At 40.4% G+C, this 13,298-nt stretch overlaps 1 protein-coding gene across 1 annotated transcript in view; it reads right to left on the bottom strand.

The window, feature by feature from the left end:
- LOC129335276 (cytochrome P450 2D14-like) overlaps positions 1-13,264 on the bottom strand; it is a 95,787-nt gene extending 82,523 nt beyond the window's left edge. Inside the window, exon 1 of the mRNA XM_054987706.1 lies at positions 1,626-13,264. The gene's annotated coding sequence lies outside the window, so the exon portion shown is untranslated. The remainder of the gene's footprint in view (positions 1-1,625) is intronic.
- Between the last annotated feature and the right edge of the window lie 34 nt (positions 13,265-13,298).

Below are 13,298 nucleotides of genomic sequence, written 5' to 3'. Positions count from 1 at the left end.
TAAAAATAGTTAAAGAATTACTGCTTGGAATAAAAGGAAAGTATATGTTTGTTAGATAGATGAATTTAAAATGAGTAAGGGAAAAGGGACAAAGGGTTGGAAAACTGTTGGAAGTCTACAAAAAGGGGGGGGAAAGGGAGGGGGTTAGAAATTGGGAAATGGGGAAATTGATTGTAATGTGAAATTAATTGATTCTAATCCAATAAAAAATTTATTAAAAAAAAAGTCTGCAATTTTCTGCTTTTGATTAAGAAGAAAACTTTCATCTTCTCTTTCTACTTGCATACCCAAATAGTAAGATAATTTTCCAAGTCATTTAACTTCTACTTCCTTATTTAAACATTCAACAATTTCTGTACACTCGTTTGTTTTCATTACACAATATCATATCATAAATAAGTAAGTAAGTTATTTTTTCATTTTGTTGTTTTGTAAAAAGGCATGGATCAACTTTACTTGGTACAAAACCCTGTTGTAAAAGTAATTTGTTTAACTTATCATTCTAGGCTCTAGCAGCGTGTTTCAAATCATATATTCCTTTCTGCAACTTACAAACTAGTCCTTCACCTATTTCAAACCTTTCTGGCTGATGCATATTCAGTTCTTCTTTAATTTCTCCATTCAAGGAAGCTGACTTTACGGTATATCTAGTTGCTCAACATGAAGTTGTTTGACTGCGGCAACACTAAGCAATACTCTAATTGTACTGTACTTCACTGTACTTTACAGTGAAGTACAGTACTTTTATCTTTTGGCAATTTTGTAAGTGTCCAAGTATTATTTTTATACAATGCTTCAATTTCTTCTTTGGCCACTGTTATCTATTTGTCTGCTTCTTCCGCAGGTAATTTGTCTATTTCTTTCCCCATAATCAGTTTGCTATTCTGTACTGCCTTTGCTGTGTATGATAGCCGTTCTGCCGGCACTCCTTTATTGATTTGAGATGAATGTCTAGTAGAAAATTCTGCTTCTTCCAAATTATCACATTGAGTTTCTTTCTCTCTCTGTTGCCCCTTCTGTTTGTGAATTCCCTGTACTTGAATTCCTATTTTCTATTTTCTTTTCTTCTAAGAATAATTTTACTTCATCCTCTTCAGTTGGCCAATTAATATTAGTCTGTTCCTCTTAAAAACTTTTCTGGTTAGGAACATATGTACAAGATTGCTCTTCTTTAAAATATACTATGCTTCTTACTTTCACTTCTCCTGTTCCTTTGTTAAGAATTCTATAACCTTTTCATCCTTTTCCATATCTGAACATTATTCCCAGTTCAGTTCTATTGTTAAGTTTGGAGCGTTTTTGCGCTGGCGCATATGCAAAAACTTTTGATTCAAACATTCTAATGTGACTTATATTTGGCACTCTTACAAACCAAAGCTCTAATGCTGTTTTATTAGTAGTTTTTGTTGGCAGTCTATTCTGCAAATATGTTGCTGTCATCATTGCTTTGCCCTGATATTGATGTGGTAAATTAGATTCTGTCAACATACATCTAACCATTTCCATCAGATAGCTTTTCTTTCTTCCTGTCACTCCATTTTGTTCTGGGGTGTATGGTACAGTGTGCAAGTGCTCTATCTCATTTTTATTCATATAAGACTTGATGTGGTATGACATAAACTCACCAGCATTGTCTGAAAGTATTGCTTGTGGTTTTCTCCCAAATAGATTTTCAACACTTGCAATGTAGTTCTTCAATTTTTCTGCAGCTTCTGTCTTCCCTCAAAAGATAAATTACAAAATTTGTGGAAAAATCATCAATAAATGTATATATTATTTATTTTGTCCACATGACATTGGTTGAATTGGCCCACAAATACCTGTATCAATAAGTTGCAAAGGTTTTGTTAAACTTCTCTGACTTTGTTTATGCATAGAAGGTCTTGTTCCCTTCCCCAATAGACAATTTTCACTTTTTTCTCTATTCAAGTCAATTTTACAAGGTTTAATTTCCATTCCTCTTACCAAACCTTTCTTTTGCATTTCTTCTATTATGTTGACGTCTCTATTACCAAATCTTTTATGCCACAAATGAATACACCTTGCGCTTGAACTCTGTTTAACCAAATTAATTCTCTCTTGACTTTATCTAGAACAAAAACTTCATTATTTTCAAAACCTTGAGCATATAGAACACCATCTCTACTGATTGTACATCTCCTTCGACTAAAATTTATATTAAAATCACGCTTAGTCAAAGCAGATACACTTAACAAACTGTTAATTCTGGCAAGTAAACCACATTTTTCACATCATTGTAGACAATTCTTCCTCCTGCTACACATTTAAACAAGTCTTCTCCTTTTCCTTGAACAGCTATTTTATTGCCACTTGCCAATTATGACATCCTCTGTTGAGGTTTCATTCAATTCTTACAGGTCATGTGCATAGAAGCTCCCGAATCAATTATCCAACCAAAAGATTTAGTGTTAATATCCTTGTTTTTTCCACACTCTGAAATTACTAAATTGTTCTGGTGAGCCACAAAAACATTTTTCATGTGTCTTTTGCTTCCACTTTCTTGTTTTTCTTTGCTAACACCACTTTGCATTATACAGTCTAGAGAAAAATGACCTATTATTTCACAAGAAAAACATTTTCTAGTTTTATCTCTCTTGTTTGCACCTTGCAAAGTGGTTCTATGTTTAAAATTATACTCAGTCTTTTGTGCAGAAACTGCTTGTCTCACCCTCCGCTGCCTTCTCTGCTCTCCTAGATTTCTCTTCTTTAAGTCATGACACAACATATTTCATAGAGAGTTCATCTATAGTCTCTAGTGCATGTATCAAAGAACTATAACTTTCTGGCAGGCTTGACAAAATTAAAATGGTTTTGTCCTCTTCATCAAATTTCTTGCCTATGGTATTCAAGGGATCCATTAATTCTGTTACTTGACTTATATGTTTTTCTAGATCTCCAACCTCATTTAACTTTAAATTAAACAATTTTCTTGACAAATACAGTCTCTCATTCAGTGTATTTTTCTCATAACTCTTTCAGTCCCAGCCATAGTTCTTTGGCAGTCTTAAAGTTTCTTATGTGGTGTAAGTCACTAACACTCACATAAGGTGATTTCTGCCCTTGCCTTTCTATCTTGTTTTTCCCAATTCACCTTTTGGGCTTCTCCTTCTGGTGGGATTTGTTCTCCTGTTTCTCTCATTGTACAGGAGGGAGGTGGGTATGCTATTTTGTTGTTGTGTTATACCAGGTGAGAAACAACCAAGTGGTTGTCTTTATGTTTTTGTTTTGTCCAGAACCAGGTGGGAGCTGGCCCCTCGGACTGTTTGTCCTGTCCAGATTCAGGTGAGAGTTGGCATCTGGACTATAGTCTTTAAGTGTGGTTGCTTGTCCTTGTCCCACCAGTTAGCAGAGGATGCATTTGGAGGAACTGAATGGGGCTGGGGATGATGCCATGATCAATAGGGTAATGGGTAAGGGGAGATACAGTGGTGAGAGAATAACAAGCCAGGTAAGGAGAAGGGGCAGCAGACATTTGCAGGCTATTGCCCTTTCTGATTGATTGAATGAGTGATGACTGGCGACTTTCAGGGATTCCTGGATGAAGCAGATTCTTTGGATTCATTCCCATCTATTTTCAGGCCTAGTCTTGGGACTGAAATGGCCTTGGACACCTTGGTGGATGACCTGTGCCAAGAGATTAAACTTCCGCTCTTCTGTGCCATGAGACAAAACTTCTTTTTCTTCTGAAACTTCTGCTCTTCTGTACCAGGAGATGAAACTCCTTTTTCTTCTGAAATTTCTGCTCTTCTGTGTCAGGAGATGAAACTTCTTTTTCTTCTGAAATTTCTGCTCTTCTACATTATACTGAGATAAAATTGAACCAAGGTTGAGCTGGCTTTCTTAACGCTACTTATGTTTTTAGAACACCATACAGAATTTACTGTAAAATTGTAGAATCTGACTTAGTTCTGTTTTTGATGCATTTGAGTGACAAATCTAGCAATGTCCTTCCTAACCACCACTTCAGATTTTGAGTATGATCCAAAATAAACTAGAAATTTCCACCAATTTCCCCTTCCTGCTGCAAACCTTGCTCATGTCATTCCTTGGGGTTCCTTTCCCTCTGAGCTCCAGTGGAAGCGTGGAAGAGAAATGCCATTCAGCTATTGGGAAGTTTAGTCTGGATCTAATCCATTAAGTATGGCATGAGGCAATGCATGGATGGCTCTGCTTCCTCTGCACAAATTTAAGCTCAGTAGGTGGTCCTTCAGGTATGTTGGTCCCAAACGATATAGCGCTTTAAAAATCTGTACCAGCACCTTAAATTTTGCCCGGAAGCAGACTAGGAGCCAGTGTAGATGGGCCAAGACTGGAGTCATATAGTCCTATGACTCATTCCAGTCAACATACTGGTGGCAGCATTCTGCACCAATGGAAGATTCCAAACACTTTGAAATGGCAGCCCCAAATAGAGCACATTGCAGTAATCTAATCTAGATGTAACCACAGCATGCACCACAGTGTCTAAATCTTTTCTGCCCAAGAAAGGCTGCAGCTGACTAACTAGACAAAACTGGTAAAAGGCACTCCTGGCCACAGCTGCTACCTGCTCATCCTGCAGTAGGCCTGGGTCTGCGAACATCCCCAGACTACGGATCTACTCCTTCAAGGGAAGTGCAACTGCATCCAGAATGAGTGATATCTTAACTCCTGGCTCAGACCTTCCACTCTCCAGTAGCACTTCCATCTTGTTGGGATTAAGCTTCAGTTTATTAGCCCACATCCACTCCAAAACTTCCTCCAGATATTGGTTCACAGTTTCTTCAGCCTCCCTGCAAGAAGCTCAAGATAGAGTATCACCCGCATAATAATGGCAACCCAGCCTAAATCTCTGGATGACCTCACCAATAGATGCCATGTCGGTGTTAAAAACCACGGAGGACATAATGGAACCTTGTGGGACCCTTCAGGCCAAAGGTCAAAGGACTAAGCAGCAGTCCTGCAGTACCACTTTCTGAAACCTACCCACTGGATATGACTGGAACCACACAAAACGGTTCCTCCCAATCTCAGGGAGGAAAAGTAGTCCAAAGGATATAATGATCAATGGTATCAAAAGCTGCTGGGAGGTCCAGAAGAATCAACAAAGTCACAGTCCCTCCCTTCAGTTTATGGTGCTGGTCATTCACCAGTGCAACCTATTGGAATAGGCGACTTGGCATGCCTTGGACATTGGGGGGCACTGCTTGTCTCTGTATGTATGTGTAACTCTAGCAAGCTGCTACTCTCGTCTAAGGTGGTAATGCCTACTGACTCATCCTTGTCTCTGTGCCCCTTGGGAGATCTCTCTCTCTCTCTTGCCTCATGGTTTTTCCAGGGAGAAGGATGTAACCCTCTGTGCTCTGCCATGGAGGCTTTGTCTACACATCCCCACTTCTCAGCCTTGCTGCCTAGTTTCAGGCTGTGGTTTAGATTTCGGGAATGAAACTCTTTAGATTAGGATCTTTCCCTCTTCTCCATGATATTGCTGTGGAAGGAATCTACATCAATAAAACTGTAAGTTGAATCTTTCTATGATTTTGCCTGAAGACTAATTAATGCATGTTTGGGTTTTAAAATGCTTCTGCCATAAAGGTATCACTAACTATATATGAATTAACCAAACATTCCCAATACAACTAAGGCTGTTTCAGTCCCATAACTAAGCCTAAAAAGAGATTTGAAAGGATATAAATAATTCTCCTCATCCAGGAATGCCCATAGTTGTCCACCCACCACCTGTTCAACCACCATACTCAAGAATGGAACATTTGAGACTGATTCATAGTTATTGAGATCTCCTGAGTCCAAAGTAGGCTTCTTTAGATGTGGATGCACCACAGTCTCTTTCAAGGCTGGAGCACCCACTCTGTCTCTCAAGGAGGCATTAGCACCCTCTTCCCCCAATAGATTTCTGTAGCCAGGAAGGGAAAGGGTCATACAAGCTGGTGGTAGGTCTCAAACCCCCAAGGATCCTGTCCACATCCTCAGACTAAATCAACTGAGAAATATCCCAACACACTGGACCGGTCAGCACCCTGGCATCATCTGACCCTGTTACTGCTAATGTAGAGTCCTATTTGGAACAAATGTGACAAAATTTATCTGCAAATGCTGAGCAAAACGGTTAGAGTGGGCCACTGAGCAATCCACGTCCTCTTGCAGGCCAGATCCCAACTGGCCTCTGACCATGCAGAGCAGCTCCGCTGGTCTAAACAGTGCAGATGCAATGATGGTGGTATACCATCAAAAGTATTCTTTAAAGTGAGTTCTCCCATGTTATCAGATTTGTCCTGAATTTTTTTCCACTGTCACTTTAGCCATCTCCCTCGTCTTTTCATCACCCACAGCCCATCAATAAACTGAGGGGCTATCTAGGCTCAAACTCTCAAGAGAGGGCACTTGGGAGCAATTGTGTCAACCACCTGGGTCGTTTTCTCATTCCAGAGGGTCAACCAGGGCATCAACAGGGGATCAAAAAGAAAATCTCCTAGAGCTATCTGGCTGTGGGGGTGGATCATTTTAATAGATTCACTGCCCTTACAGAGTCTTGGTATCCATGTAAATTTAAGCCTCAGCAAATAGCTGCGCCTGTCTCAGGTAATAACTGGTCCTTACACATTGCACAGATCACATACTTGATGTGGTATTTTGTTCTTGCAGGGAGAGATGCCATCTGAGGCAGGAGGAATTGATCTTGTCTCTCGATTCCAACATTAGGTAGGTACAAAGCCTCAAAACCGTAACTGTCGTAGATAGGGCTCTCTGCTAGCAGGACAGAGTCTATTAGACTATAGTGAAAACCCTTCCCTACATGCCAGACCAATGCCAATGTGTCACAGGGGATGCAGCTGGAAGAGATTAAGTCCTCACCCTTCCCTCGGGCAACTCTCAGTGATATGTTCCAGGTCAATCCTCTCATCCAGAGTTAAATAGTAGACAGCTACGTTTTTTCCTGTGACTGACCTGGTATTTAGAAGCAGGATTTTGTAACATTTTATTTTATTTATTTTATTTCACCACATTTCTAGACCACCCTCCCCGTCAGACAGGCTCAGGGTGGTTTAACAACCGTTTAAAACAGTAAAAACATTAAAACATTATATCATAAACAATTAAAATTGGTGGGTATAAAATATTAAAATTTTCCTGCATGGGTGGTAGAAGGTCTTCAGTGGTATGGCTGGCGAGAGGACAGCCTAGCCCCTACCAAATGCCTGGTGGAACATCTCCGTCTTGCAGGCCCAGCAGAAAGATAACAAATCCTGCTGGGCCCTAGTTTCCTCAGACAGAGTTCCACCAGGTCAGAGCCAGGACCGAAAAGGCCCTGGCTCTGGTAGAGGCCAGGCGGACCTCCCTGGGGCCAGGGACCATCAGCAAGTGCTTAGTGGCTGATCGAAGCGACCTGCGGGGAACATATGGGGAGAGGCGGTCCCGAAGGTATACTGGGCCCAGTCTGCATAGGGCTTTATAGGTCAACACCAAAACCTTGAACCAGACCCGGTACTCAACCGGTAACCAGTGCAGCTGATGGAGGATAGGTGTTATATGAGCCATGATTTGTGCTCTGGCAACCACCCGTGCAGCTGCATTCTGAACCAGCTGCAGTTTCCGGATCAAGTCCAAGGGAATACCTGCGTAGAGCGAGTTGCAGTAGTCTAATCTGGAGGTGACCGTTGCCTGGATCACTGTTGTAAGGTCATGGGTCGTAAGTAAGGGACAAGTTGTCAAGCCTGTCTTAAACAGGTGGTGAGTTGCAGTAGTCTAATCTGGAGGTGACCATTGCCTGGATCACTGTCGTAAGGTCATGGGTCGATAAGTAAAGGACAAGTTGTCGAGCCTGTCTTAAACATGGTGGTGAGTTGTTGATATGGTTACCAACACCACTTTGGCTGGAAAAAGAGCCCAAAGGGGAAACAGCATGCAAACCTGGCCTGTTCTCCTACTACTATATCTTCCCTACCCCACACACTATGCATCATGGTACCATATCTCATCCCATTCCATCCCACCAAGCACCTCTCTCACCAGCAGGTAAAGGAACCAATAAACAGAAAAGTGAAGCCACAGCTAATACTCACTATACAAAAATATACACCCACCTTTCACTTGAGTCTTGGGAAATATAAAACAGATACAAATCCAGACATGCCTCTCACTTGAATCTGGATAAAAACATTTCCCTGCATTCAGCAATATCTGTACTCCGGAGACCTGATGCATATTGGGACATTGGCTAGTGTTTTTAAAAACCAGGCCATGGTGCTAGTTTAGTTTGACTTCTTACTTTAAGAGATCCTGCTGAGATGTCACATCTTTCTTGCCACACTGGGAAGGAGCACAAAGGGATTAGATGTATTTACAATTCCATTTCCCCCTACACATTCTCAGCCTTAATCTGCAGGAGTTATTGTTCTGGGCTTTGTAATGTTTTGGAACCTATGTGATTTGAAACTGATAGGCAAAATCTGCACTATGTGCAAGAGTCTCATTCAGCCCAGGCTTGTGCAAGCACATGATGATGAAACACTTGAATTCTTTTGGACTAATCCTATATATAATTCAGGTGATGCCATTAATCCATGCAGCCTCATAAATAAAGCATTAAGTAACAGAATCTATATCCTGATTTGAGTACAACAATGAGAAATTCCTAGAGCAAATGCATTATTTTGCCTAAGGATTTCCTGAAGGAAGCAACCTAGGGTTCCCAGTTACCTACCAGTGGTGGGCAGTCCCCTGGGGATTTGCCCTGTTGCCCACCAATTGCTGGAGATTGGCTGGAGACAGCAAACTGCCTGGTGATCATCCGCCACAGGCAGGCAACTTGAGCAAGTGAACTCCCAGCAAGGTGCAATGACATCACTTCCTCAAGGGTCATTGTGCTGGTGGTGGGCATGCTCCCACCCTTTGCAGGGGTCAATTTTCTCCTGGAAGTGATGTCATTGCATCAGCACTGGGATGTTCTACCTGCCAGTAAGTGCTGGGTCCACCTCCCTTCCACCAGGAGAGTATAGGGACCTGGCAACCATTCAGCAGAATTCTGTACTGAGCACCTTTATATGTTTTTAAATAAAGTATTTATTGAAGAACCATATACAACTAATTAGTTACAATACATAACCAAACAAAAATACTATTTGAAGTTTATTATCTCAACTTGTAGGGAGTCTACAATGCACTTTCAACTTAACTTATAATTAACATTAGATATTGATAACGCAGCGTTATTGCTGGTCCTGTATTTAAACTATGTTCTTTTCCCCCTTTACTTTACAGCATGATCATTACTTAATGCTATAATACCATCAACAATATCATATTTCTCAGGTTCTTCGAGGTCTTCTATCTTCTTGTATTAATCCATATAATACAACTAATTGTCAAAATGTATATGTACAGAAACTCAAAAAAACTGAGGAAGCCCAAGTGGTGGGCTGGGAAAGAAAACCAAAAAAAGAAAATCTGTCCCACCCATAGACCTGTGATGTGAGGGCACATACCTAATTGTTGCCTATATTCCCCAGCTCCTTGCATACTGAAAAATCAGGGTTATTACATACTCAACTTACCAGGAGTCATTTCATAGAAAAAGAGCTGCAGGAACTCATTATCATAACTCATTAGCATATGCCACACCCCTTGAGATCACCAGAAGTGTGTCATTAGCATAACTGATTTGCATATGCCACACACCCCTGGCATCACCGGGATCATCCAACTACTCAATTCCTTTTCTCATTTCTTACAATTATTTATGTTCTAAGTGAGCAGATTCTTAAGACACACTTCAATCCTTTAATTCTTAAGCCTAGGGTACTAAGCCCATAGCCCGTCTGGGGACAGAACTAAAAAAAAAAAAAGCAAACAGCCACATCTTTATATTCTATTATTAGATCCATTATTTGTGTATGTCATTGACTAAATAGTTTCTTAAAGGAGAAAAATGTACAAAAAGATTTTTGTAACAGCCTACCCTCCGTCTTTCATACATCAAAACCTAAAGCCATCTGAGGAACTGTACTTGTAATTTCATTACAAAAGGCAAAAGAAAGTAAATAGGTAGACTTAGCTTAACCAATACTTTGAGTTTTGAAATTTGACTAATTTACAAAGTTCCCTCAACCTCCCTAGTGTTTCCCCTATTAATCCTACAAGATATTTTGTCTCAACATCTTTCTTATACTTTTATTTAAATGAAAGAAATCCAAAAAAGAAAATAAAGGGTGAGAGGGAAAATAGAAGACTACAAGACCCATTTGCCACACTCCCTCTAGTCCAGTAACTAAACATAGACATTATCTAATGTGTTAGAAAAGCATAGAGGATCGTATTAGGTCTATATTAAACCGCATGAAACAGAAGGAGGCATATTAAGCCTAGTTTCTTCCCAGATTCTCTACGTTTTTTGTTAAAGCAATTTAAATAGCATTTAGAAAATGGGCATATAATAATCACAATATATCCCATATACCATCCTTATTTGCAAAAGCCCCTAAGAACCCTATTAACCCACCCTTTTAATCTCACATCAGTTTAAAGCTCTATGCCATATAAACAGAAAAGAAGAGAGAGGGGAAGAAAAGATAAAGAAAACAAAAGTCACACTTTAAGGTTCATTTTCTTTCTTCTTCTTTCTCTCTCTGGAATAGTATTGAAACTCTTTCTTTCCAATGATCAGCCATAGCCGGCTCTTTTTGCCTTCTAGCCATTCATGCGAGGTGCCGTTAAATACATTATAATGTCCCTGTTTGTCTCTCTTCATCTTTGTGATATGTTTCTTGATTGGAGTATGTTGTATGCTTTGTACTTTGTACAGAAGCAGTACGCTAAAACTCTTCCTCACAGCTTCCTTTTCACCACGCTTCTCCCACTTCTTCTCCGCTTTCTGTACTTTCACAGAAGAAAACTGATTTTCTCCTCCATTTTGTTGGGAATATTTTTCAGTTCCACTCCGATTTTCTTTTAGGTAATTCTGTCCCATCAAAATTCTCTTCTAACTTGGCATCTAACACAGTGCTCATGTCTGTTTTTATTCTAAGTGTTTCGTCTGCTTTTCTTAATACACAATCCATCCATTTAGAAATTTGTTGCAGCTTTAAAAGTATCTCTTCAGAAAACGCCATTTTGTCTACTCACTTACAAATGTTCAATCACAGATCTTTTAAATCTGGTAAAAAGCTCCTTTACTCTTACTATTTGTAGTTATAAAAGTTTTTTTGCTCCCCAGCTCTCCATCCCAGGAAACCTCTCCTAACGCTTCACTTCTTGAGTGTCAGTTTCCTAGTCCATGAGGCGTCCGCCTCTCCAGGGGATAATAAAAAACCCCTCATCAAGCTGTTTAGCCATTGTAAAGCAATAAACAATACTCTTACTTGGAGAGATGTCAGGTAGAATCACTCTTTTTCGGTCTTTCAGTTGTCCTTGCAACTGGTTCTTCATCAAAAGATTCTTCGTCAAAAGTATCTGTCATCCTTCTATCTCTTTTGTATGGTTCTTCGGTGGATTGTTTCTATCTTTCCTTTATTTTGTCCTGATCAGATACTGTATTTCCGTGTTGATCTTTCAGCAGCCCAAGCTATGGCTTGAATTTCCCTCTGATTTCTCAGATCTTTTGGAATAAATCTCTTGTTCTTCCTTTTTTTATTGCTGTCTTCTATTTGTTTGTACTGATTGTTATAATAATTTCCTTGTCTCTGCATACAAGTTGCTGAAAAGCTGCATTTAGAATTTTGACCCAATTTCTGTCACCTTTTGCTTTTGCTTCTTGTCCATCTTTAGCAATTTTAAGAGTTTCCTCAGGCATCCATTTAGGCTTCTCCTTTCTTTTGACTGTAGGAATAGTCTTTGCACATTCCTCCTTGATAATATCTCTGGTTTCAGCCCATAGTTCTTCTGGCTGACAATCAAATCTGTTCCTTACCTGGTTGTTAAATTCTTCAGGATTATTATTTAGATTGTATTTTGACACTATGATTCTTTTAATGTTTCTCTTCAGCTTTATTCTAATTTTTGATATTAGCAACTCATGATCTGTATTGCAATCAGCTCCTGGACTTGTTTTAGTAGAGGCAATAGAGCTTCTCCATCTTCTGCTTCCAATTATGTAATCTATTTGGAAGAACTGTACCCAAACAGTGATTTGCTAATTGGCTCTCATGAGGAATTGGGCTTAGTTTGGTGATGAGAGCATCACCACTGGCTTCCCCCCTCCCCCTACACTTTTTTCCTCCTGGCTGGGTAAGTGTCCTTCCTTCACAATTGGTGATGCGAGAAAGGCCCCTTCACCCCTACCTCTATGGAAATAAAACATGGTTGGTTCAGCACTACCCCATCCCCAACCAGCTCACAATGTTCTCAGCTCTCTCATTTTATTCTCACAGCAACCCTGCAAGGAAGGTTAGGCAGAGTGTGTGTGATTTGCCAATTGGTACTCATAAGGAACGTGGCTTGGTTTGGTGACAAGAGCATCACCCTTGGCTCCCCCCTTTCCCCTAAAAGACAGGTGTACTTAATTTGCCACAGAACGGAGCCACTTCACCCAATTCACTGCGGTTTGTGTGTTTTCAGTCTGTATGGCTCTTTATTTACACTCACCCCAGTGTGGGCCAGTATGGGCCAATTACTTGAGTATGCCATGGATGAAAACAATTTGCTTTAATAAATGCAGAGGGCAGACCAGTTTGTTTAATTTGGGTTTCCCTTCAGCCAGTGGTATTGCAGCAAGAAATGGTGCTAGCTTTGGGCTATATGGGAAAGGGATAGATAGGGAGAGCTCTACCTGGTGTCAGTTTCCTGTAAATATCAGGTAGAAGACAGAGAAAATGAGCATGGGCAAATACACAAAGCATCATGGGATGCAAGCCTCTCCTACCTCCCAGAGTGGAGAAATAGACTTCCAACTCGTGTACCTCCCAGAAAAGTATGGCTGCAGCAATTGAATGAGTAGCCTACAATGGGACAACACATGCAAAATCTTTCACGTGAGGGTCCTTGTGTAGAATGTATCGTGTACAAAGGCTCTTTAACTAGCAGAGACGGAGGAGAGTAATCTGTCTTATTGTCAGTTCCATTTGTCTCCCTAGGCATGCTTTGAGGATATGGGCAGATCCTGGGCAGACATCTGGAACTGGCAGTAAGGCAAATAGCCCTCCGCCCATTGTGCTTCTCTGCTAGTTAAAGTGGACTGGGTGGAAAGGAAGGGATTAAGATGCTCCTCCTGCCTCCATGTGCACAGATTTGCTCCCCACTTTAAATGTAAGCTTCAAGTCACGTTAAACATGAGTTGAGTTGGGGTA

This window comes from Eublepharis macularius, chromosome 9 (genome assembly GCF_028583425.1).
Source record: "Eublepharis macularius isolate TG4126 chromosome 9, MPM_Emac_v1.0, whole genome shotgun sequence".
Lineage (NCBI taxonomy): Eukaryota > Metazoa > Chordata > Lepidosauria > Squamata > Eublepharidae > Eublepharis > Eublepharis macularius.
The sequence above is the reverse complement of the archived record's forward strand: the minus strand, read 5'-3'. Positions and strand labels throughout refer to the sequence as shown.